Here is an 8336-nt window from a genome sequence, read left to right on the forward strand (position 1 = left end):
TGAAACTGCCTGGGAGAGGAATTTCCCAAACAAGTATTGCTATTCAAGGAATGCAGCAGGGGGAAGAAATAATCACAACAGAGATAAGGAGAAGTTGGTTGATTTGACAACTGTGCAAGTTCCTCTGTCTCCCGGCTTGTTTAGGATGAAACTTCAGCCCACCTCCCTGTGCCCCAGGTGACACAGTGCTGCCTTGGCATCAGCTCTGCTGGTGGGGCTGGGGAGGCAGCTCTGAGGAAGTTGCAGGGAAGGTGAAATGCAACTAGAGGGGTCAGGGTAGTAGAGGGGCATCTGTTTCCACTCCACTCTGCAAATGCACCAACATAGCTCCTCTCCTTTGCAGCCATCCACTGGGCTTCCTCTGGCTTTTTGGTCACCAGACTCTTTCAGTAAGAGCACGTGCAAGTTTCAGGCATTTCTGTGGAAAGCCAAGTAGCTGTACTGCACTGTCACAGGGATTTTGGGGCTTATCTGCTTTTCTCCCTGTCCTGGGCTGTGTTGCTCTCAACTGCCAAGATTCCCTGTCTCACCACCAATCCCCTCAAGGTCCAGCTCTGTTTAACATCTATCTGGACATGTGGCACTCCTCTGGCAGACTGCTGAAGGCTTTGTATAAGTGTTCTGCTGGAAAACATCTGGGTCCATGGTCTTGTTCTCTCCTCCCAGGGATAAAGAAAAAGCTGCATTGCTTTTGGTTGGAGTTTGGGAAGAATATGTTTGCTAAAGCCAGATGTCTGCATCCACATTTGCTGACTCCACACTGGGGCTTTTGCACCTGACACTTGCAGAGGGGTTGTTCTCCCACTGACAGGCAGCAAGGGATTTGTCAGAGCTGAGATCAATATCCTGCCATTCTAGGGGGCAGATGGGGCAAAGAGACTGTGCACATCTGTAGCTTGGAAAATAAGTGATATGAAAAATTAGGCTCAGTGGCTGGACAACCTGCAGAGGACAGGATGGACAGACAGTGCTTGGGTAGGTGGATGCAAGGCATTCACCTGGCTGTCCCCAGCACACCCAAGAGATGGGGCTCATATGTGCACACAGGAACTAAGGAAATGCCCTGAGTATTGAGACAATACTAGGAATTAATAATTTCAGCCCTTTAAGGTGAAATTATCCACCCAAAGGAGTGGCTTTAGATCAGCAGTTCTATCTTGACTCAGAGGTATGCTCAGTTTTGTTTGTCTACCCTGTGCCATTTGAGTGTACTTCTTACACTGATCATTTTAACTCACTGCTTTTCCAAACTTGCTCAGCACTTTTATCTCTTACAAAACACTCGTGAAGATCTAAAATATAAAATGCAGTTGGCATGGAGTCATTCTTCCTGACTCCTGCCAGTGTCCAGCTCTGCAGCCTGAGCCCTGGCTTATAGTCTTGTTGCAGCATAGACACAGAATTTTCCTTTAGAGCTGTCAATGCCTCCTCCCCAGAGATATATCCAGTGTGAAGGAGGAGCACAGCAGAGACTTACTGACCTGAGGCTAGAGGATTCTATTACAGCATTCTCCCTTTTGCTGTACTGTACTTCTGAATGGGGCTCAGAGACATTCTTTCCCTCTTGGATGTGGTTAATTTTTGTAGCACTCTTTGCTCATTTCTGCAGTTCTTTGAATATGCATGTGTCCTTCTTCCTCTGGAAATACAGACAGCAGCCAAGTACTTTGCCTACCAGGGCTGTGCACAGAAGCAAAAGCTGCCTGTTTCTAATGCTGTTACCCACTTTCTTACAGCTGGGGGTTGCATTATCCTCATTAACTGCAGCACAAAGAGCTCATGGTGTTACCCACAGATACACTTCAATATCTCTGCAACACTGTTTTACAAGGCAGGTCTCACATCTGACATTATTTGCCTCCAATTATGTTTCTGTAATTTACTAAAGCTTATTTCACCAAACTGTAATGACTTGGTTAGATCCAGAGCTTCCTGGAACAGAGACATCATTTGACATGCCACCATGTTTCTGCCATCGGCAGACTTCTTAAAGGTTTTGTAACAGCTACTTTTTGAAAGGTTGCCAGACCATTTTTAAACTCTTGTTTCTTTTGTATAAGGCATGGGTCTTACCAAAGCATCATGTGATATTAAGTAAAAAAATGCTTTGAGGAAATCCGATTATATAACAGAAACACCATTCCCCTTATTGGATTGAAGCAGTAATCCTGTACAGCTTGCTTTTTATTCTTTTGTGTTGTTTTTGGTTTTTTTGCTTTGGTTTGGTTTTTGTTTTAAGGAAGAAAAATAGAAGAAAACAAGTTTATTTGACAGTACTGTGCCTCGTGGGTGACTGTTGTAGCAATCTTCAGCCTCTTTGTTGATCCTGAGTGTCAAACCAACATTTGTATAAGGCGCCAACTGTTCCCTTACCCTTATGTCTTCTGTCTTCATGAAAATCCTGTGCTGGTTGTTGTTATTCTGCAAGGAAAACATTGACTGGATGGAGAGTACCTGGATGCAGGAGCATCTGCAGGAACAAGTGGCAGGAGCAGCCACAGAGCAGGCAGTCATGGATGGCATCTGCATTAGCTGATGCCATCCATGGTTCCAACATGCCATACAGGTTCCAACTGCTTTCCAGACAGCTCCAACCCCTGGGATGGTCTCAAATATTTGATAAGCTAGAGCAGGATATACCGAAGCCATTAAAAAATGTGTTTGGAAGATGAGATGTAAAGCATCCTGATAAAGAGATGAAGAGCAGTGAGTATTTCTTAGTGGTTCCCAGAAGAGGAGCAGAGATTAAGAAAATGGAGAGACAAGAGACCACAGAGAGACCACAGTCACCTTCAGCTCCTAACAGGTACCAAAATTCAAGAGTCAAAAGCAGCACACATTTCCTGAGGTAACAACACAGGAACCATCATAAGACCTCAGTAGTGAGTGTCCCTTTAACTCTGCATCAGCATTCAGTGTTCTTGGACAGACTGCTTGCACTTTGGGGCTTCATCCTGGACAGACCACTCAGATGCTCTCAGCTTGAAAATTCTTGTGAGTAAGAGGCAACTGGCTTAGTTTCAAAATAAGTATTCCCTCTTCCCATAGGGTCCAACAGTGAGCTTTGCTATGTTGCTGCAAGATGGGCTTTTGGTCTGAGATTTCTGATTTGGTTTTTTGCCATCTGCTGCTGTCACCTGGGGCTCCACGAGAAGGACATTGCTGCTGCTGGTAACAGTCCCAGCCTTTACACTAAAACAGTGGATGCTCAGCATACCAAGACCCTGTTGTGGCCTGTTATACATGTTGCCAGTTCCTCATGAGTGCCTGGTGTGTGAACTGGCCTGTGGTGCCAGGTGTCACTTGTTATTAATGTGTGAAGTAAGCACGATAGCAGCAGGGGCCTTGAGAGTTTTGGAACAGGCCAGAAGCAGAGGCTCCAGGACTATAAATAACTCACTGGCACTGGGTTAGGTGTGCAGCCTCAAAAGCTGGGCTAAGCCTGTGTTAAGAGTTCCAAAGAAAAGCAGCAGCAGCAGCTGAGCAATGAGAAACACATCTGAGCAACAGGGTCAGGCACCTGCTGCGGTCTGGGAAAGCAACACCTGCCAGTGAGCGCAGGAAAGGGGGTGGAGGACAAGGGCTGGGAACTGCCTAGAAGCTCAGACACCTTGAGGAAGTGCCAGGACGCTGAATGCGGTGTGATTCTGGAGGCTTCTGTGCCACAGCTGTGGGGCTGTGGACAGCTTTGCTCCATACATCTCGGCTCTCCTGGGGACCATGTGCAGCTGAGGTTGGAAGGGAGCTTCTGGTCCAAGCCCTGTGCTCAAGCAAGGCCACACAGAGCCAATCACCCAGGACATGTTCAGATGGCATTTGAACATCTCCAAGGATGGATAGTCTCATCGTCTGCCTGGCTGCAGAAGCCTTTTCAGCTGGCAATAGTGGATGCATGGTGCCATGAATGCGTCTGAGCCTAGCTTTTTGTGCCCATCTAATGCTCCAGTTCTCAATGGGTTTAATACATATGTGTCAATGTGTCTAATCATGATTTTGGGCAGTATTATAATTAGCACCTGTGGTACAGAGCACTCCCTAGCAAAATGCTTCACAGGTGGGCCAGTGGCAGTGGTTAAGGCAAGCTGATTTTCAAAGCAGCTAATTTTGCAGAGAGCAGACTCTCAGGCAGAGAGCCACATCAGCCAGTCACAGCCTTGCTGCTTGCAGTAGCCAACACTGACTCTGATATTCAGCAGCCCTTTACATGTCAAAGGCCCTCACCACCACTGCAATCAGATGTCATCTTGTCCACCAGAAATTCTCATTGCAGTGGGATCACAACTTGGAGGACTGCTGAGTAGATCTGAGAAATCCCAGTTTCTATTCCTGTTTCTATATTGTCTGGGCAATCCTTGCTAAGTCAACAAGGTGTGCTGAGACATTGTTTCTCCAGGATTCTTGCTGAGAAGTACCACAATGATCGTGTAAGTTAGAGGTAACCAAAACACAGTCAATTTCTGACTCTGTAATTGTGTTTTCTAAGGGTATGATGGTGGTTTAGAATGGTTACAGCAGTGAAAGATCTCTTGAGGGCTCTTGCTCAATTCCTCTATTCAAAGCTAGTGTAAATCTAAATTCATATTTCATCATCCCTCAAGGATTTGTCCAGTTGAAGTGAAAGATGTAGTCTTCATCCTTCTATTGCTTCAGAGACATCCAACTTGTCCCCTTACCTTTGTGCTTCCTTGTAGGACTCCTGCTTAGACCTATGTTTGGAAAACCACCCAGGCCTGGTAAATATGTGAGGCAAATTTCTAGCAGCTGGGTGAGAAAGCAAGTTTTAGAGACACAGGCAGAAAGTTAGTGTTTTCCACCTGAGATGAGCAAGACTTGGCTGTTCTGCAGAACATCAGATGTTATCTACCTGAACTTGTGCAAAGAGTTTGACACGGTCTCACATGACATCTCTCAAAACTGGAGAGACATGGATGCCCTAGTCCTGGAAGTGCTCAGAGTCAGGATGGGGCTTTGAGCAATCTGCTCCAGGGGAAGGTGTCCCTGCCCATGCCAGGGAAGTTAGAACTAGGTCTTTAAAGGTCCCTTTCAACCCCAGCCATTCTACGCTTCTGTGACATTCTGAGGCTGCCCCTGTGGACTTGTTTGACCAACACACCCCTCACCTGTGCCACTGATGTCCTACACAGCCTTTGCACTTCCTTGTGTCAAGCGCATCCCCAGGAACTGATGATTGATGAGTGGATGCATTAAATTCACAAAAACTCCGTTGCCAGGGCTGACCATACCACTGCCTCCTCTGTAGGAACACATCAGCTCTGGTCATACTACAGTCAGAAAGACAAAGAAATTTGGACCACAAACAGAAGAATGATCTCTTTCCCCTTCAATACAGATTTTTTCCAGTCCTGGTCTCTTCTCTGGCACATCTCACTCTTCCTTGGGTGAATGTATCTGACAGTATTTCTAGAAATGAGGAGAATAGTTATGCTGCAGAGACATCTTCTCCCACATTGCTGGAACACATTCTGCTCTGGAGTGCTATGACCTCAGGCCCCAGACCACTTCATCAGTGGTGCTCTTCACTGTGAAGACTTGTCAACATATTTCCCTTAGAGGGGTCACTAAATCCCATGGGAGAGAGATAGAGTGGCTATGATTTTTTTTTCCCCATTAAAAAAAAAAAAATTGTTTCTGTTCCAGTTGTATTTTTGGAAAGAAAACTGAGGCATTTGCTAGGTGGGGGTGTTACTGGAGGGATGACTTTTCAAACTCTTTTTCCATAGAAATCTACCAATGTTTTGCATTTTTTGACTAAGTTGTTTCTCTCCCTCTTGAGAGAAAGTTGGAGGATGTAAAAAAACCCCATGGTCAGTGAGCTCTTAATGTGACTTTTTGCGTGCCAACAGTCTGCAGCATCTCCACATGCTCCCAGACATGGGCTTAACAGGTTTGCCAGCTCTGGATGAGTTGGACACAACCTTAGAAAGTTTCACAGCTCCTCCCTTTCTCTCCTGCAGCATGGCAGATGGTCAGAGTGTAAACACCTTGCCAAGTTCTGATTAGTAAAATATGGTGTAAAGCAGGTTTGGAAAGCACAGGCAGCTGTGCAACTCCCCGCTCTTTCCTTGGAAGTGCTCTGCAGGCTTCCCCAGGCTTGTTGTCATTGTCCATGACCTTAGTGCAGCAGTGTCCCTGCACACAGGGATGGCACTCCTGCTGCTCTGCTGGCTCTGGCCTGGAGCTCCTGAGGGCTGGTTTAGTACAGCCCAGGGACCACTGATCAACCCTTGAAACCTCCCAAGGTGTCACCTTGGTATGCTGTCCCAGGATTGCATCAACCTCCTTGGGAAGGGTTTTTTCAGAGTGTTCATTCTTAATAGCCCAAGCCTTCCCTTCTGCAGGAAAATTGGGAATTTCACTGGAAGTCCTGCTTGAATAAAAAGAGCATTTCTTCTAGCAAAATAATAAAAACAAACAAACAAACAACAACAAAAACAACAACAAAGCAGCATGTGAGAATGGGAAATATGATAGCAAAAGAATGTAGTAAACATTGCTTGCTTGCGTACTTAGAGGTGTTATTGAGCATGGCCAAGTTCCACCTACAGATCAGACTAGAAAGGACATATAAAGGTAGTACAACAAGACCCTATAGGTATTCTAGAAGTTGGGGGAAATGCACAGCCACTGGCAGATGGAGGAAACACTGTGGTACTGGGCAATATGGAAAAAAAACACAGTGAGCATTGACTTTTGTACAATCTTCAGAAGCAAAGCCAGGTCCCAGATCTCTGCATTCACCAGCTTGGTTTTGGAAGTAGGTGGGAAGACCAAACATGAGGCTTAAGGACTGCTTAAAGAATAGAACAGATGACACTAACCCAGATGAGTTATCATTTCATGTCAATAAAGCTGCTGTCAGCCCATGGTGGAATATCATGGCAAGTGGGAAAAGGCTGAATGAAAAACCTAACATGATGCCCACCTTTAGGGAGGGCAAGGAGAAAGATACGTGAAACAGCAGTAGTACCTCCATCCTTGTGTAGTAATTACAAAATGTAATTACAAAATTATTATGAGCAATATATATTTCCATCCTTGGAAAAATCATGGAGCAAGAATTCTTGGAAATAATTTTCATGCATGTGAGAGGCAGGAAGGTAATCAGGAAAAAGTCTACTGGTCCAACCTTTGGATTTAACTCAAACCCCTTATTTTCCCCACTCAGGTCATCATTGCAAGGTCTAGTGCAGACTTGGGAAGTCAAGTCTCCACTGACTCTACAGAGATTTTTGTGCAGTCATCTTCCTTGCTGGTAGTTATATTTAGAGCAGTGGATGGATAAGGCAAACAAGCTCCAGGAGTGGGGTTGCTGCCTTGGGTTGACAGAAAATTTAAGTGTCATATGAGTGCATTGTCCCTGAGTATGTAGACATCCTGCACATTGGATGTAGTCAAATAAGAACAGACCCAGTAATCAGCAGTGCTGTGCTAACACACAAAGCAAGAACAAAGGACAAACACGCCTACTTCAGACTCCTTCCAAGAGGGTGAAAAGGTTTAGCAAACTCCAGCTTAGAACTTTCCTTCCTTTTAACAACAGCTTCTTTTTTGTCATGGGTTTTTGGCTCTTTTTTCCCCCTGTGGGCTGGAGAACAGTAAAGTGTAGCAGGGTAAACATGTGGGATAAATGTAAGAAACCTTTGCTCCCTCATTCTGGCTCTCAGCAGGCAGGTGGAGCATGAGGTGGAGAAAGCTCTGCTAAAGCAGAAAGCAAGCTCTGGAGAAAGCAAGCTCTGGAGAAAGCTCTCTGAGCAAATATGGTCTTACAGCAAGATCATGGGATCCTTTACCAGCCACAAGCTGATCTGGTCCAGAGAAGCCTTGGTAACTAGTGGGGAGAAGTGTGAAATCCTGGTGACACTTCTCAGCTGCTGTTTTCAACAAGGGACAAAATTTCCACACATGGTTTCTTCCAGCCACTGAGCCTCACCCACTCAGGGTGTAGAGAGGAGGAACAGCTCAATAGTCTGAGGGCAGAAGAATTCTCCCCACAGAATACTCCTCCCATCTGCAGGAGGAAGTGGAAGGTCGCTCTTAGACTATTTTTCTGCCTGTAGATGCCAAACTTGGAAGCATAAAAAGGTAACACCCATGATTCCTTGCAACATTTCAGGGTTCGAGAGTCAACAGAAGATGCAACAGGAACCACCAGACCTGCTGCAGCACCCCGGATTGCTGGCAAATTCCTTGTAGTGATGGTCCTTCATTGTCCCCAAAGCCCTAAGAGGCACTTGTGAAGGGACAAAGCAGACAGAGGCAGGCACTGCTCTCTTCCAGATCCCTCAGTCAATATGGTCTTCAGAGCATGCCTGCAA

This window comes from Agelaius phoeniceus, chromosome Z, assembly GCF_051311805.1.
Source record: "Agelaius phoeniceus isolate bAgePho1 chromosome Z, bAgePho1.hap1, whole genome shotgun sequence".
NCBI classification, from domain to species: domain Eukaryota; kingdom Metazoa; phylum Chordata; class Aves; order Passeriformes; family Icteridae; genus Agelaius; species Agelaius phoeniceus.